Source organism: Adiantum capillus-veneris, chromosome 11 (genome assembly GCF_014529385.1).
Source record: "Adiantum capillus-veneris isolate H3 chromosome 11, ASM1452938v2, whole genome shotgun sequence".
Classification (NCBI taxonomy): Eukaryota; Viridiplantae; Streptophyta; class Polypodiopsida; order Polypodiales; family Pteridaceae; genus Adiantum; species Adiantum capillus-veneris.
In genome coordinates this window covers 59,102,760-59,120,961 of record NC_140941.1, presented here as the reverse complement: position 1 = coordinate 59,120,961, position 18,202 = coordinate 59,102,760, and positions in this window count along the sequence as shown.

Sequence of the window (18,202 nt, the reverse complement as noted above, 5' to 3'; positions counted from 1 at the left end):
GGGGTCATTTTGCAACCCTTCTCTTCCCAACCCACAAAAGAGATGCATTTTTGAAAAAAATCTGACTGTTCTATCAGTCTGTAGTTTACTGTGTTAGGCAGTGTGTGAGTAGCTCTGTTAGCTGTAGACAGATTAGACAGAGCTATCAGGGACAACTATGTGAGTGCGTGAGCTCGTCGCCCACGCACATCATTTTTTTCAAAAAGTTTTTTTTTTAATTATTAAAAAATATTATTTTAAAAAACGCTCGAAAGACCAAAAATAAAATTTAAAAACAAAAGGAGAAAAGAAAAAAGCTTATTTTAAAAGGAAGGGATTGGGATCTTTCCCCAAGCCCAAGCCTAAGCCTAGGGCACATGCCCAAGCCTCAATCCTATGATATAGTATAGACACAACTATATATATAAAGACTATCACTTCAATTGAGGGGAGGGCATGTGAGACAAGTTCCTAAAGTCCTCCACCTTTCCCTTCACACTTACCCTTTGGACTTACTAATTTTAGCCTTCTTCTCGACTAAGAAAATATTGTTTTTGGGATTTAGGGCTTTAAGTAATCGAATCGAGAGCTGTAAAGCATGACACGTCCCTCTAACCAAGACGCTCATTTTGAGCTATCACACGCCATATTCCGTGGCTTGGTTAGAAAACATGACCAAAAATAACAAAAAATGTGGGTTGTAAACACCTAAAAAACTAGATGGGTGGCCTTCACGGGCACTCACTAACACTTCTAAAGTGTTGAGATCATGTGCACGTACGTTTTAGTCGTGTGCTAGAGAACGATCACATAGAGAGTGTCTCCGTTTACGTGGACACTCATTATTCCTCCACATTAGGCTCTAAACCCAAGGTAGTACCACTCAAGACCCACATATTGCATTTAGTGACTCTTCCTCTAACTACGACGTCATGGAAGGTTACCCGATGCCTAATCCCAATAATTCAAGCCAAGATATGCATACCATGGGCCCATGGTCTGGGCCGAGTGTGTTTAGCCGCTTGAAAGAGACTTTGAGTAGAGCCACTCACTCCGAACATGGAGCTAGTGATATAAATGAAGGGGGTGGGGTAGTAAATTCACCATTTATGACCAATGTAGACCCCATGCCCCTGGAGAGTGTGCATGTGAATAGTGCATTCACTGCATCCCCTGACTCTTCAGAGCTATTCCCCTCCGAGGTTATATTACCCGATGGTAGAAGCCTTGCCGAAGTGCAAGAGGTTGAACGATATGTTGGGAAATATGACATAGCTAAGTAGATAATTGAGTAAATTACTTAATGGAGAGAGATAATTTTCACATACAAGAGATTATAGAGTAAAGAGAGAGAGAGAGAGAGAGAGAGAGAGAGAGAGAGAGAGAGAGAGAGTACACACGATATACGTGGTTCACCCAATTTGGGCTACGTCCATGGGAAAGCAGCCACTCAATGGCTTTAGTACTTCAAAGCAAGAAGTAGATTACAAAGGGATTATACCCTTTTGGAGCTTCCGCCTTGCTTCACTCTCACCACTTCACACCCACCTTGTTGCATCAACTTCACACTATGAAATGTGTGTAGAAATGGCCTCCTTTTATAGGCCAAAAGGGCTGCCCTCTCTCACGAGAGGTAGCCATGTGTAGCCGCCCTTGTGTAGATAAGTCCTGATCGGACTCTCCAATCCACCCATGTGTCGCCGCCCTTGAGAAGACAAGTCCTCCTTTGAAATTGGCCACCGGCCCCACCTGCCATTGACTTCTGACCAATCAGCCAAAACGATCGGCTGTTTTTTGACCACTTTTTGGCCGTCGGTCATAATATTCTGACGAAAAGGAATTTTCGGCGAGGGCTCGAAACTGGCCGTGAAAATTTTGATTTTCGAAGAGTGATTTTATTTTTTGGCGACTTATTTTTCTTCACACACGATGGCTTCTCCTCATAATGGGGGCCTTACAAATGTGCATTTTTAACACAAAAAATTACAAGGGGTAGATCAGGCTCCATACTTAACAATCTCCCACTTGGAGATTGATCTCCAAACCAAACCTGTGATTGCTTTCCATCCTGGCTTCTTATTCTTGAAGGCCGATTGAAGATGAGCAAACGCTCAACTTCTCCTTGTTGACCACCTTTGTAAACACGTCTGCAGGATTTTCACTTGTGTGCACCTTTCCTAGCTTTAGTTGTCTCTCTTCCAAAAGAGTGCGTATGAAGTGATATCTCACCTCAATGTGCTTTGTCCTTGAATGAAAGGCTGAGTTCTTTGCAAGATAGATAGTACTTTGGCTATCACTGTACAAGACACAATTGTCTTATTTGAATCCAAGCTCTTCTAAGAATCTGTGAAGCCACATAATTTCTTTGCTTGCCTCCATCATTGCTACATACTCTGCTTCCGTGGTAGAAAGTGAGACCACTTTCTGTAGCTTTGAAGCCCAACTTACTGCTGTGCCTCCAAATGTGAAGACATAGCCAGTAGTGCTCCTTCGAGTATCTTTGTCACCTGCCATATCTACATCAGCATACCCTTTGAAGAAAAATATCAGTTCCTCCAAAATACAAAGCATTTGTTGTTGTCCCTTAGATACCTAAGTATCCACTTCACAGCTTGCCAGTGCTCTTTACATGGGTTGTCCATGAACCTACTTACAACTCCCAGTGCGTATGCAATGTCTGGCCTTGTCCAGACTATAGCATACATAAGAGAACCTACCGCTGCAGCATATGGAACTTTATAGGCTATCTCTTCTTGTGTCTTTGGACACATATCCTTGGTTAGTTTAAAGTGACCAGCCAAAGGTGTAGAAACTGTTTTTGCATTTTGCATTGCAAACCTTTGTAGCACCTTCTTGATATAATCCTCTTGAGATAGCTTTATTGTCTTCTTCGTTCTGTCCCTTGATATCTTCATACCAAGTATCCTCTTTGCAGCACCTAAATCTTTCATTGAAAAATATTTAGATAACTCCTCTTTTAGGTCTTTTATGTTCTGCATTTTAACACTCGCAATCAACATGTCATCAACATACAACATCAGGATGATGAACTTTCCATCTCCTAAATTCTTTGTGTGGACGCAGTGATCTGAGTTGCATCTTGTGAATCCATGATCCAAAATCCATCGATCGAACTTCAAGTACCACTGTCTTGATGCTTGCTTTAGACCATGCAAGTTCTTCTTTAATCTACAAACCATTTTCTCCTTACCTTTTACTTCATACCCCTTTGGTTGAATCATGTAGATTTCCTCCTCTAAGTCACCGTGAGGGAATGCCGTATTTATATCCATTTGCTTGAGATTTAAATCATGAGCAGCCACAAGGCTTAAGACAAGCCTAATTGAGTTCATTTTTACAACTGGAGAAAATATTTCATTGAAGTCAATACCTTTCTTTTGAGAAAACCCTTTTACCACAAGCCTAGACTTGTACCTTTTCTTCCCACCTTCTTCTTCCTTCAGCTTATACACCCATTTGTTCTGCAGTTCCCACTTACCTTTAGGCAACTCAAACAACTCTCATGTTTGGTTGCGATGTAATGAGTCCATCTCCACTTGCATGCTCTTCATCCATTCTTCTTTGGATTTGTGATGCATAGCTTCTTTGTATGATTCCGGCTCTCCAGAATCTGAGATGAAGAGATGGTTGAAGGATGGAACGAACCTTTCTGGAGGCTACTTGCTCTTGTAGATCTTCGGGAAATTGGTTGAGGCTCCTCATTTGGTTGACGTTGTTGCTTATTGTCACCGTTTGTAGTCCTTGAGTCTTCACCGTCCTCAAGCTCCATGTACTCATCACCTGTTTCTTTTGTTTGTTTCTTTCCAAGTAATCTTTGTACATATTTTGTTCATTGAAAATTACATCCCTACTTCTAAAGATTTTACCATCTTCATGATTCCATAGGTGATACCCAAAGTCACCTTCTCTATAGCCAATGAAGAAACACTTTTTGGACTTTGCATCTAGCTTTGACCTTAGGCTTCTATCTATGTGCATGAAAGCCTCACACCCAAACACTTTGAGGAATGCATAATTCACTGGTTTATTTGTCCATGCCTCTTCTGGAACTCCCCCATCCAATGTCGTTGAGGGTGATAGGTTGATTAAGTACACAGACGTACTTACAGCTTCCGCCCAAAGCTCAATCAGTAGGCCTACATGTAGACGCATGCATCGTGCTCGCTCTATGATTGATTGTTCATCCTTTCAGAAATGCGTTTTGTTGAGGTGTCCTTTGGGTTGTTCTTTGCCTCCAAATGCCATTGCTAGCACAAAAGCTTTCAAAAGCTTGGCTGCAATATTCGCCTCCATTGTCGGATCTAAGACATTTAACCTTAGTATTTGTTTCATTCTCCACAAAGGCTTTCCACCTTTGAAATATGGAAAACACATCGGATTTATTCTTCATCACATAAACCCATGTTTTCCTAGTCGCATCGTCTATGAATGTTACATAGTATAATGAGCCACCAAGTGATGGTATACTTGCAGGACCTCAAACGTCAGAATGAACCAACTCAAGTTTTTTTTTTCTTTCATTTCCAGATTTTTGAGATTTTATCCTCTTTTGTTTACCATAAACACAATATTCACAGAACTCTAAGTCCACTTCTTTCAAACCTGATAGAAGCTTCTTTGTTTGAAGGATTTGCATTCCTTTGGCACTCATATGCCCAAGTCGATAGTGCCACACTGCACTGTCGACTTTTGTAGCTATTGCACAAGTTGAAGATTGCGTGCTAACAGTACACAAGTAAAGTGTACCGACCTTTTTTCCCTTGGCAACCACCAAAGATCCCTTTGAGATCTTCCACCGTTTGCTTCCGAATGCAATGTTGTGACCTTCATCGTCTAGTTGTTCTGTAGAGATCAAATTTTTGCAAAGAGAAGGAATATGCCTAATATCTTTAAGCTTCCATTCATTTTCGTTATCAGTTTTGACACAAAATGTACCTTTGCCGACAATTTCACAAGCTTCATCATCTCCCAAGTATACATACCCAAAATTACCTTTGGTGTAATCTTGGAAATGTTGCTTGTGTGGTGTCGCATGGAATGAAGCCCCGGAATCTACTATCTAGGAATTAGACACATTGTCTGATGAGAGAATTAGAGCATCTTGCTCTACTTTACTTGACACGTTGGCCTCCGATGTTGACTTGTTGTCTTGAGACTCCGACTCCTTCTTCTTCTTGGACCAGCAATCCTTCTTGATGTGGCCCTTCTTGCCGCAGTTCCAACATTCAAGAAGAACTGACTTTGTGCGTGACTGGCTCCATCTTGAGCGGTCACGACCCTTTTGGGTTTTGAACCTCTCCTTAGGCCTTCCTCTTGTTTCCACTAACAGTGCAACACTTGATGATTCTCCTGTGCTTATCCTTCGCATTTCCTCGCTTAAGAGAACACCCACAACATCATCAAACTTAAGAGCATTTGTGCCAGAAATAGAATTACCTACAGCCATCACAAGGCTGTCCCAACTATCCGATAGAGACGATTGTATAAGGAGAGCTCCCACTTCGTCATTGAAATTTATTTTCACTGATCGAAGTTGACTTATGTTGGTGTTAAAGTCATTTAGGTGTTCTGCAACTGAACCATTCTCTGCCATCTTTAGATTGAACAAGCGCTATTGGATGCCGATGGTTTCTCGTAGAAGTCGTCAAGTGACTTCATCAAGTTCTCCTCACTCTCACCACCTCACACCCACCTTGTTGCATCAACTTCACACTATGAAATGTGTAGAAATGGCCTCCTTTTATAGGCCAAAAGGGTTGCCCTCTCTCATGAGAGGCAGCCATGTGTAGCCGCCCTTGTGTAGATAAGTCCAAATCGGACCCTCCAATCCGCCCATGTGTGGCTACCCTTGAGAAGACAAGTCCTCCTTTGAAATTGGCCACTAACCACCGGCCGTTGACTTCCGACCACCGACCAACCGGCCAAACGATCGACCGTTTTTCGACCACTTTCCGCCCGCCGTCCGGTCATAATATTCTAACAAAAACGAATATTCTGATGAGGGCTCGAGACTGGCCATGAAAATTTTGATTTTCGATGAGTGATTTTCTTTTTCGACGAGTTATTTTTCTTCATGCAAGATGGCTTCTCCTCATAATGGCGGCCTTACAAATGTGCATTTTTAACACAAAAATTTACAAGAGGTAGATGAGGCTCCATACTTAACACGATATATCATTGTGGCTAGGGAAAAGGAAATCAAGAGCCTATGCAAGGTAGAGCAATGGAGAGAGCTAAAAGTGAAGGTCCCTATGTCAACATCCATGCTAGGTGACCAATCGAGTGCTCCTGAATTAACAACCACTAAGAATCAACCCATAGAGAGATACATTGCATTTAGTTCAAAGGACACCCCTATCACCTCAATCCTAGATGGAGCGTTTCTAAATGAAAACTGGGAGAATGAACTATGAACGGAGACTTTAACCGACCTATACACATGTCATACCTATCACGTGAGTTGGTCAGATGTCCTACAATCCACAACGGGTGCTACTAGTGCAGAGGATCAACAACAAAGATTTTGTGATGTCATCCATAGGGTTATTGAGCTGGAGAGATAGAACAAAGGGTCTCATGAGATTCTTGGATACAGGGAAGTCTAAGCAACCAACGTTATTGCAAATGGAGACTCCCTCGATAAGCCCGATGGATCCTCCATATGTTGTTTGACCAGGGGGTCTCAGTACAATCTGAGCCCAAAAGTGATTGCTTTACCTTTCCAAGTTTAGCTCATCTTTCTCTTGATGACACCACAGCTACCATGCCTACCCCAGCAATGGGCATGAAAAAAAACATGCCATGGACCTCATTCATTAATAAAGCACCGCTACATGGTGGCCCAATGCCTACAATGGTACCTACAAATGTGTATCAATCAAATGCACCTATGGACCCTCGTGCTCATGTAGCTCCTACCCCTCCCATTGTTTCAACAACTTATGCTCCATAACCACAACATCCAAGCCCTTATTTGAATGGGACCATACTAGCTGATGTTAGCATGTCACATTCGACGCCTGCTATGTGTAGGGCCACACATATGAACTTTGAGCCACCACATGGCACAGCATCGTACCCAACTTGGAACCCAAGGGCTACAAATACGCCCAACTCAATGCCAACCACCATTCCACATGCAATCTAGAGAGCACCTATCCCCACTATACCTGTTCACTTGGGTGACTTGGCAACATTTGCTCAAGGTATTGGTCGATCCATTGCTGAAAATATGCGTAACACGCCTACTAGAGAGCCTTGAAGTAAGGTAGTACAAATAGCCAAGCTCACACAAAAATTTACTAGAGACGGGGATGTGAGAAAGCATATCGAAGTATTTGAACAAATATGCGATTCCCTAAGAGAACACAATGACATGCATAAGAGTAATGCTTTAAGTCTGACCTTGAGTGGAAAGGCTAGGGATTGGTATAGAACCCTAAGGGTGGAAGAAAAAACGATTTACCCTACTCTTAGGAGACCGTTCTTGAAAGAGTACATACAAGAGGGAGTACTTTGGGGTGTAGCATCTCAGCTCCAGAAAGCCCAACGAGAGGAAGGAGAGCCCGTGAGAGACTTTATTAGTCGCTTGAAGCATTTGAATTCGCATCGTAATCCAAATGAGTGCTTCAAAAATAACCACTTACTTGACAGATTCATTAGGGGATTACGAAATGAGGATATCTACATTGGCCTAGTCATTAGAGGTATCACCACTTGGGAAGCAGTCACCCCACCAATGCGATCCAATTGGAGGATAATTTAATGATTCAAGGAGAAAGAGTGTCTGTTGAGCCTAAATCTACTAGCTCGCAAGCATCGAGGCATCGGGTCAATGACCCTAAAGCCTATTGCTTAGGAGCCAAAGATATATGAAATGACATTAGCAGATCTCACCAAGGCCATTCAAGAAGGCCTTAGAGACAATCGTGGTCCACAAAACAATCATATGTATCCAAGAAGGGAGCAACAATGGTGCTCGGTTTGCTGTGGTCCGCATAGTATCAGTGAATGCCCTACATTTAGAGTAAAATTTAATGGCAATTGCATGCATGTGGGAGGTATGGTCATCAAGCCAGGGATTGCATAGTATTTAAACACGCGACGGCAAATAGACCAACCTTAGCATGGACGGACACTCGTCAAGTGCCTGCATTGATGCCGGTGGTGCAGCCAAAGTGTGTCAACCCTACCAGATGGCACAAACATTGATGTGTATGCTTGTAGATGCATGGCAAAGGACTAGAGGAGATAGAAAGAACTTGTACATGCAAGTGGCAGCGGAGATGTATGCTTTATGTGGTTTTTGGGCCAAAAGGGCTCTAAATAGGGCTTGACACGATATCAAATGAAGGGTGGTCAAAGTGTTGTTTTTTGGTCGAGATATGTAGAGCTTGAAGTGCTGAAGGAGGAGGTCCAGACGGCTCATAAAACCGAGCTTCGGAGCCCAAGATATTGGAGTTTGAAGGTGCGATGTGTTGCAGATCCTTATCGGATAGGGCAGCTGGGGACAGGTGGCCCAAGAGAGTGTCAGTGTATGGACACGTAATGCTCAATTTATGGAGCATACCTGTCTTTCAGATTGCAAATCAGAGTTATGGAATGCGAATTGTGCCCAGTTGAAGTTTTATCGGGGGCTAGGTTGGTGCCCACTTGGCCACCTCGGGAAATGTGCATCTAATGATTTTGGAGTTTCACCCGGGTTTGGGTGCCAGGTATGTAGTGTGAGGAGGCCACTGGAAATGACTGCACGTAAAACGGAGCCCAGAGCAGTTAGATATTGAAGTTTGAGTTGCCAACAAGGCTCAGCTGTGGAACATCTGATGCTTCTTGCCAGTTTTTGATGTGCGTCGTTTGAGGTCGTCAAACTGTCAAAGGGAGAAGCATACAGGTGAAGGTGATCTCCTGGACATTAGCTTTTGGTGAGTTCAAATGGCCCGATCATCGGATCGGTGAGCACCTATTTGCAGAGGGGAAAAGCCAGAAGAAATAAGAAAAAAAAAAACTATCTTTGTGCTTGCCTTGAAAATCACGAACTTTGGGGGAAAAGAGGGCTCACATGGGGCAGTGCCATGTGGCTGCCGGGTATATCCCACATGCAGGGAGGCAGGTCAAATCCGCGGGGTACATATGCTGCAGTGTGCCCCATTGGGAGTATCGGAAGGGAGCGGAGAGCTCTCTAGAGCGTGGGCTACGGTGGCCTGCCCGATGGTCATTGCGTGGTGGTGCGTTCGGCATCCGTTGGCGGCCTTGGGTGGTGCTATGCACGAGGCGGACATGGCAGCGACGTTCCCGCGCCCTATCGGGCCAAAAGTTTTGACAGCAAAGGAGGGATTCTCACGGGGGTGTTGTTGGGCTCAAGGAAAACCCGTGAGGGCCGCTGTCACATGCAAAAAAAGAGCCGCTTAAAATAGAGAGAAAAAAGTGGGTGGCTCGGGGGCATCAAAAGAGCCCTTTTTTGGTAGTTGGGGTTTTTTTTTTTTGCATGAACGTGAGAAATGCTTGGAGAAGAAGGAGGGAGGAGGGAGGAGATGGCAGAGCACAAAAGGCGAAGGTCCTTTTGTTTGCACCTCCAAGAAGAAGGCCGGACGAGGCCGAGGCGGCATCCGTGTTTTTCCAAGCTTCTATGTTGTTCGTCATATTGGAGATTGCTACATCGTGTGTTAGCAGGAGATTATCAGAGTTGTAGTCATCTTTTTTGTCGTTAATCAAAGAAATCCATAGCCACATTTGGTGTCATCTCTTTGCCTATTTTCCCCTTCTCGTCTTTGTTGTGCCCCTACTCTGTGGTGCCGGTTGAGAAGTGTGTGCCTCTCCAGACCTGTCTTGTGTGTGTGTGTGTGTGTGTGAGAGTGTGAGAGAGAGAGAGAGAGAGAGAGAGAGAGAGAGAGAGAGAGAGAGAGAGAGAGAGAGAGAGAGAGAGAGAGAGAGAGAGAGAGAGAGATTCTGGTTTGTGTTGAGTGGGAACTAACACTAAGCTGTGCTAAGTGTGAAGGCTGTGCTTGCATGGTTGTGTGAAAGGTTTGTAGACGAATTGTGTGAGTTTTGAAGGTGAACTCCAGTGGGTCGGGGTGCAGTGATTATCCTGGGCTATAGAGAGGCTTACAATTTATTGCCGGGTGTGTTCTCCTTTCCCCCCATCCATCTTCTGGTGCCCCCACTGAGGAGCATCTGATTGCTCTTTGGATTTGATCAAGGACATTTTTTTCATTAAAGAAAGATGGTAGCACGAGGTTATGGTTCGATTTTCACCGGAGAGGAAGATCCGGAGGAGTGGATGGCCGAATTTGAGCTATATATGTTGTCATTGCATATGCCCACAGAGGATAACAAAATGCAGACGGTTCCACTACTGATGTGAGGAAGGGCAAAAACTTGGTTCTATGCATTGGAGGGCAAACCGAGATTTAGTGGCCAGCATTGCGGACCCGATATCTGCAGGACTTTCATAAAGAGGTATCTCCTGTTGATTTAGATGCAAAACTGAAGAATTTGAAGCAGGATGTGAACGAAGAGTTTGGAATTTTTCTTGCCCGCTTTGAAGAGCATTGGAGGGATTTTGCAGTCGCCATGCAGTTGGCAGGTGGTGGTGAATACTTCAAGTTGGAAAAGTTCATGGTGTGTCTACACCCCAAGATTCGAGAAAAAGTGGATTTTGAAAGCTCAAAAAATTATAATGAGGCTGTCACCATTGCATGAGCCAAAAGCAGGAAAGTAAAAAAGAAAATCAAACAAGGTGCATTGGGGTACGAGTTGATGGTCCCGAACCCTGCTCGAACTCTAAGGGAGGAAACTCAAGTGGACAACCAAGGGAACCGAGGGGGGGTGGCGGCAATTCCTCAATAATGGGTACGTAGTATTGTCCAAGATTTAAGTGAGCAATTGCAAGAATTGCGCTTGAACGTGATGTACAGAGGTCAACCAAGAGCGGGAAGAGGCGGGGCCAGGCAATTGTCGGGTAGGTGTTACAATTGTGGAGAAGAGGGCCATTATGCTCCGGATTGCCCTTACCCACTGAGGGAAAGAGGTGGCATGTACCCTCTATTTGGTCGAGGTAGAGAACATGCACAGTTTAATGGTCAAAGGGAGCAACCAGCTGTTGAAAATTAGACACTATCGGTTCCGCCAGGTAATGATGAAGTGCAAAGAGTGAATATTATAGGTGTTGATCGACAGGAAGTTGATGTTATGGCCAATAAGAGAGCAAGAGGAGGAAGGGAGAAAAAGACAGAATGAGAAACCAGAGCGAGGAAAGGGAAAGAGAAAGTGGGCAAGGGGAAAGAGTAGCCTGAGTCAAGCAGACAAAGACAATGAAGGAAGAACAAGCAAGTAGATTTTTAGATGGGACGAGGTCATCCTGAATATGATTTGGTAAGCGACGTTCAAAAACAGAAAGCTAACATCACTTTTGGGCAGTTGCTTGCATTGAACCCAAGATTAAGAAGACAGTGGTCAACCAGTGTTAGTACAAGGCTACCCCGTGTAAGAGGTGATGCACATGCGGTGCATAATCTAGCCTTAAGGGTGGGGAGTCCCATGGATGTGCTTCCAGTGGTGGAAGTTTTGGTGGAAAGGAAGAAGTAGGTGCAAGCATATATTGATCATGGTGCCCAAGTCTGTGTGATAACGAAGTCTGCTATGAAAGATATCGGCATCAAGTCTATGGTTAGGTCTAATGTTCAGATGAGGATGGCCAACCATGCCAAAGCTCGGTGTTTGAGGGTGGCCCAAGATGTGAAGGTAAAAGTTATGGGTATTAAATGCCTCATTGATTTTTTTGTTATGAAGGCAGGGAAAAATGTATATCCAATCATTTTGGGGAGGCTGTGGTTGTTGGCAATCGGGGCCAAACAGGATTGGGGAACAAGGGTTTTTACTCTACTGGATCGAGAAAATGACGGACAAATTGTACTTGACTTGAAGACCAGGGAAAGCTGCTTCCACCCAGGAGCTGAGGACGGTCAAGATGGCTCCACTACAAGCTACGAGTATGAGACTAAGTCGACCTATGATGAAGGCTCGATAATGTGGAGGAGGAAGAGAGTGATGAAGATTCGCTAAAGCTTGACACGGATTTGTTTGGAGTCACAGTTGATTCTACTAAATCCTCTAACGGTACGCAGGCGCTGATTTGTGGTTTGGAAGCTGGCGAGGTAGAGAACATGTTGGGAAAGGATCTGACCAAGCAGGAAAAGGACAGCTATATGAAGCTATGTGCATCGTATCCCGTTTTGTTTTCCACGGAGTACAAAGACTTGCGGGGAGCCAAAGGAGTGGAGCATCGAATTCTTCTCAAGCTCGGGTGCAAGCCAAAGGCACAGAAACTAAGGAGACTGGGAGACATTCAAAAGGAGGCTTTGTGGTAAAAGTCAACAAGCTGCTGGAGGCAGGTATTCTATATCCAGTAAAAGAGGCTGAGTGGGTTTCCCCTGTTGTCATTACACCCAAGAAGAATGGGAAATGGAGGGTTTTTGTGGATTATAAGCCATTAAATGCTGCTACCAAGTGGAACCACTACCCTTTGCCATTTTAGGATGAGATTTTGAATCAAGTGATGGGACATGAGCGGTATTCCATTATGGACGGTTTTTCTGGTTACTTTCAGATTGGTATCGTGTTAGATAATCAATTAAAGACTACATTCATCTCACCATGGGGATGCTTTGCCTATCAACGGATGCCTTTTGGATTGGTGAATGCATATGTGACATTTCAAGATTGGATGAATAGGGTATTCGGACCATATCTGGGTAAGTTTATCAGAGTTTTATGGATGACATTGGTTGCTATAGTCCAGAGCGGAGCACTTGTCCAAGTTAAAGTGTTGGGGTATAGGCGTCTGTGCCTTGCCCGGCCGCCCAGAGTCTGGGCGCCCACTGACTTGTATACCTTATACATAGCATAAGTGTATAGGGGACTGCTCACTCTTTTTGAGTCTCCCCACCCATATCTGTGTGTCGTGTGTCTCCTTCTCTCTCTCTCTCTCTCTCTCTCTCTCTCTCTCTCTCTCTCTCTCTCTCTCTCTCTCTCTCTCTCTCACTCTCCGTCTGTGGTGCTCCCCGATCCCCTTCAATTGGTATCAGAGAGTAGGTGCGGAGGGAGCGCGTATGTGCACAGTCACGACGACAGCGAAGAGCCAGTTTCATTCCCGAAATCGTGTCCGCGCGCGCACTTTCAAGAGTGCAAACAGGGTTTCGACTTCAGCATCGGCAAATTCAGCTTTCCGAGAGCGTTTCCACCGAGCGTCTTGGCGTTTTACCCCCTTTTCGAAGCCATTCGAGCTACGGTTGAGGAGCTGCATTTTTCAGCCCTCTTTTGGCAGTTTATGCTGCGTTTTTGGTTCGAAACGGAGGTTTTTGGCATAGCTTTCACACCCGGACTCGGATACATGTGATCCAGGAGTCTACCTTGGGGTTTTGGCATGCTCCGGACGCGCTCGTCATATCAGAATTTTAAAATTTTGAACGCTGAATTTTTTGCAGTAGCAGCAGTTGTTTATTGTGTGTCGAGGATTCCACACATGGTTTGCTCTCAAATGTGAGAGTGATATTTGCTGCAAGTTTCCTCACAGGTGGGAGGATACAATGTATGCCTTATGTGGTTTGATGCTCAGGGAGACTAATGTGATTGCATTTTGAGCTCGACAATGTATGCCTCGAGCATGTTTTTTGGCAGTCACAGGTAGAGCAGATATTTGTGTACTAGATTTGCAGGTGTTTGCAATGATGTATGCAAAGTGTGGAGATTGGTGCATGCATTTGGAGTGCGGTTTGATGCGCTTTGGTTGCTCATGGTTTTGAGCGTGCAATCAGTTTGGTTACTGGTTTTGTGGCCATTTTACTGACGAAACTCTGGTGAAATTTTCCCAGGAGTTTTATGCGTATCATTTATGTGATCTAGGTAGAGATTGCAGGTTGCACTCAACATTTGCGTGCGGTGTTCTCTGCAGGTGGGAGATTTGTGCGTGTGTATGCATCGATACCGCACAATGTGGGCTTGGTGATTCGCTCACGGTTTGATAGGCGTACAGTTATCTTGGCACACTCATAGGAGTGAGTATTGTGATGTATGCTTGTGTGTCTACGAGCTAGGTAGCCGGATTCGAGCACTAATGGCTTGAGGTTTTTCAGCAGGTTTCAGCTACAGGTTTACAAGTTTACAGGCAGGTTTGAGGGCTTATTTGGGCGCTGAATTTTCAGCCATTGTTTCCTCTTTGCAGGTGTCCATGTATGACTCAGTTGTAGGCTGATTTGGGACATGTTTGTGACTTGTTTATGCAGTTGTTTAAGAGCTGAATTTTGGGGCTGATTTGTAGCCATATTTTACAGCCATATTTGCAGACTTTTGTTGATGCGATTCGAGCCAGTTTAGGGCTGATTTGGTTGACGTTTGCTACTCATTGTTGGTTGCTCTTTTGCGAGCATTATGGCTGATTTTTCATTTGACTTCCAGCGTTATGGTCTGACACAGTTTGATGGTGTAGATTTTGTTGCTTGGAAGGAACATATGCTTGTTGCATTGGCGGATTTGGGGCAGGATAAACCCTTGCGTGGTTTATCGGCGAAGCCCAATTCTATGTGTGATGATGATTGGCTGGATCTTGATGAGTTAGCCATGTCTACGATTTGTTTGCATCTGGTTGAGTCTGTTTACTGGCAGGTCTCGAGGGAGACTACAACTCATGCTTTATGGCAGAGTTTACATGCTATGTACGCGGAATCAATGTCTACTGGGGAGTCTAGTCCCACTTCTATGTCCATGGGAGAGATTGGTCCCACACGCAAGTCTCGACGGCATACAGACTTGACATGTTGGCATTGTGGACATAGAGGGCACATTAGGCGTCGATGTTTCAGGAGTTTGAGACAACGGAGGCGACACATGCGTGATGCAGACTTGGGCATGACAGATGCTAGTGAGATCAGTACGGTGGTTACTGAGTATGCTTGTGACGGCGATGTCACATTTACATCTAGCTTGTCTTCAGACGATCTTATGTCTACGGATTACATATCGGATTGCACATTGTCTTCACATTGGTTACTAGATTCAGATGCTACTTTCCATGTCACATCGCATCGTGAGTGGTTTAGCACGTTTTCTAGTAGGAGACTTGGTTGTGTGCACATGGCTGATGGTGTTGTGTATGACATTGAGGGTACAGGAGACGTATGTTTGTCCTTGCCCAATGGTATGAGATTTACCCTGCGTCGTGTGCGTTATGTGCCAGATTCGGGATTTGATCTCAGTCAGACAGTTACGGGATAATGGATGTCAGATTTCGCTACGAGAGCGAGATTTTGTGATGCATTTGGGTTCGCTAGTGATTGCGAGAGGTGCCAGAAGTGGTACAGATTACCCATTGCATGTGGATCACGGGAGAGACGGTGTTGTCTCTGTGATCACGCAGCCAGGTAGAGAGCGAGAGAGCAGGCGAGTCTCTTTTGCTTGTGGGTTGCAGGATGCTTTGCATGGAGCGCAGAGTAGTGAGCTCGTTGTGTACACAGTTGGGGCACGACTTGAGCAGGCACACAGAGAGGTGACAGAGTCAGACATGCATGCTTTGCTAGTGACTGAGCAAAGCAGAGAGTCAGTTGTGCAAGATACTTCTATGTAGGATAGACAGGTAGAGCGGTCTTGCTCTAGTGAGTCACGACAGGAGGACGTTGTGCAAGAGTCTATGCATACGGAGTTAGAGCATGAGAGCTCTAGTGAGTCACAACAGATTGAGTGGTCATGTTTGCAGTGGATGATTGCAGAGGAGACTGAGATGTCAGCGATTATGCAATCATTCCTTTCTATGCTCGACAGTGACCATGGGGATATAGTTGTGCAGGATATATCTTCCAACAGACACCTAGAGCAGCTGGTTTGCTCTGAGGTTGCGCGACAGGTTGATGCGTCTTTTGCGGACAGTCAGGAGATGCATGTGGCTGACACGCCTCGTCAGTCAGAGATGCCTATTGCCAAGGATATATATGTTGATGCATGCTCCGTAGAGCTACCAGGGCTCGCTAGCATTGCATCGGCATTCGGTGGTCTCATGTATGAGATGCTGATCTTGAGACCGGATATCGCAGCTGTAGTGGGAGCATTTGCAGTTGGGGTTGTCAGTCATTTGTTGACTGATGATGGCATAGTGCATGAGGGAGATATGCAGGTATTGCGTACATACTTGCAGTACGTGTGCGGTACGTCTAGTGGTGTATGGACTTACACGGGAGCAGGACAGCCGGATGCACACGATCACAGCCAGCCAGTGGGCATCGGTTGAGAGCGGTTTTCTCTCGCCTTTTGTAGTCTTTAGACTAGGTTCTCTTGCTTAAAGGCACAATCGCCTTTAAGTGGGAGGTTGTTGGGGTATAGGCGTCTGTGCCTTGCCCGGCCACCCAGAGTATGGGCGTCCACTGACTTGTATACCTTATACATAGCATAAGTGTATAGGGGACTGCTCACTCTTTTTGAGTCTCCCCACCCATATCTGTGTGTCGTGTGTCTCCTTCTCTCTCTCTCTCTCTCTCCGTCTGTGGTGCTCCCCGATCCCCTTCATAAAGTTGTGTTTCCAAAGACTAGATGAAGAAGGAGGGCAGCTGAACCCGAAGAAGTGCAAGTTGGCACAGCCACGGGCTCACCTTTTAGGCCATAGAAGTAGATCCTAAAAAAGTGAAGGCTTTAGTTCTGATGGATCCTCCCACTGATGCGATAGGTCTGACTTCTTTTGTGCACAAACTCAAGTATTTGGCTAGGTTCTTTTGGATGCTCTCCCAATATGTGTACCCTCTATAAAAGTTGAGCCAGCAGGTTCATGGTTTTTGATGGAATGAGGATGCACAGATAGCCTTTGACAAAGTGAAAGAGATATTGTGTCAATTGCCTACGGTATGCCCACCTAACAATGAGGATGCTTTTTATGTGGCCATGACGGTGGGTACGATTTCTATAGGTGCCGTATTGATGCAGAAGGTAGGTAAGTGCTACAAGCCAATCTGTTTTGATAGCAGAGTGATTAGCCCAGGGGAGAGATCTTATATGGAAGTTGAACAGTGGGTGATGACCTTGGTCTTTGCCTGCCGCCACAAGTTCAAAGTGCATTTTATCATGCGAAAGTTTTATGTGCTTACATCTAACAATTTGTTGCCTGAAGTGGTGCTTCACCTACAGCTAGGGAGGAGAATCAGGAAATGGGTGCTAGAATTGTAGGAGTTTGAGTTTGAATTTAAAATTGACCATACCAGTAGGTCTCATTTGGCGGATATCCTGGTCAACAAGGATGCGGACCTACCCGAGGGTGGTGGAAGAGGATGTCGTAGAGGAACCAGATTTGAAGGAGGTTTTACCATGTGGTTTGATGGTGCTTACAGAAGGGTTGTGCAGAAAGCAGGAGGTGGTGTAGTCATTCAAGACCCCCATGGTGATGTATTTTTTTCCAAAGGCCTATGATTTGGAGGGTGTTCACAGGAATAATGAGGTGGAATGCTTGACTCTCCATTTGGGGCTCAAGCAGTGTGTTGAATTTGGCATCTCCAGGTTAATAGTTAAGGGGGATGGCCTCTTAGTCATCAAATAGCTTTTGGGGCAGTGGCAAGTAAAAAGAGATTCTCTAAACAATTGGTTTTTTCCATAAAGAAGCTGTTAAAGTTTTTTGAAGAAGTGCAGTTCAAGCATGTCAGGAGAGAGCAAAATCAAGAAGAAAATCGGTTAGCTAGCATTCGAGTGCAAACTCAAGTGCCAAGTCTATATGTGGCACCGACTACTTATGCAGGTAGGGAAACTCTCAAGGAAGTTGATGATTGTTTGAGTACATGTTAGTGTTCGGAGGGGTTATCAAAGCTGTAAAAGAGAAGAATTGTTCAAAAGGCACGGAAGTTCACTCTAGTGGGAGAGGATTTGATGACCCCCACGGAAGAGATGGAGTGTTGACAAGAGTTCTTTATAAAGAGGAGATCAGCATGGTATTGGCACAATGTCATGAGGAAAGTGGCCATCAGGGTCAGGATCAAGTTTTGTTTCACATTTTAAGGGGTGCTTTTTGGTGGCCTTCAATTGTACAAGATGTACACTACTGGTGCAAAACATGCCTACCATACCAAACGATCGGTGAAAGGAGGCTAGTAGTTGAACCACAAGGGGTTGTCATAGCTCAGGATGCATTTGAGAAGTGGGGATTGGATGCATCGGTCCACTACCTAAGTCTGCAAGTGGT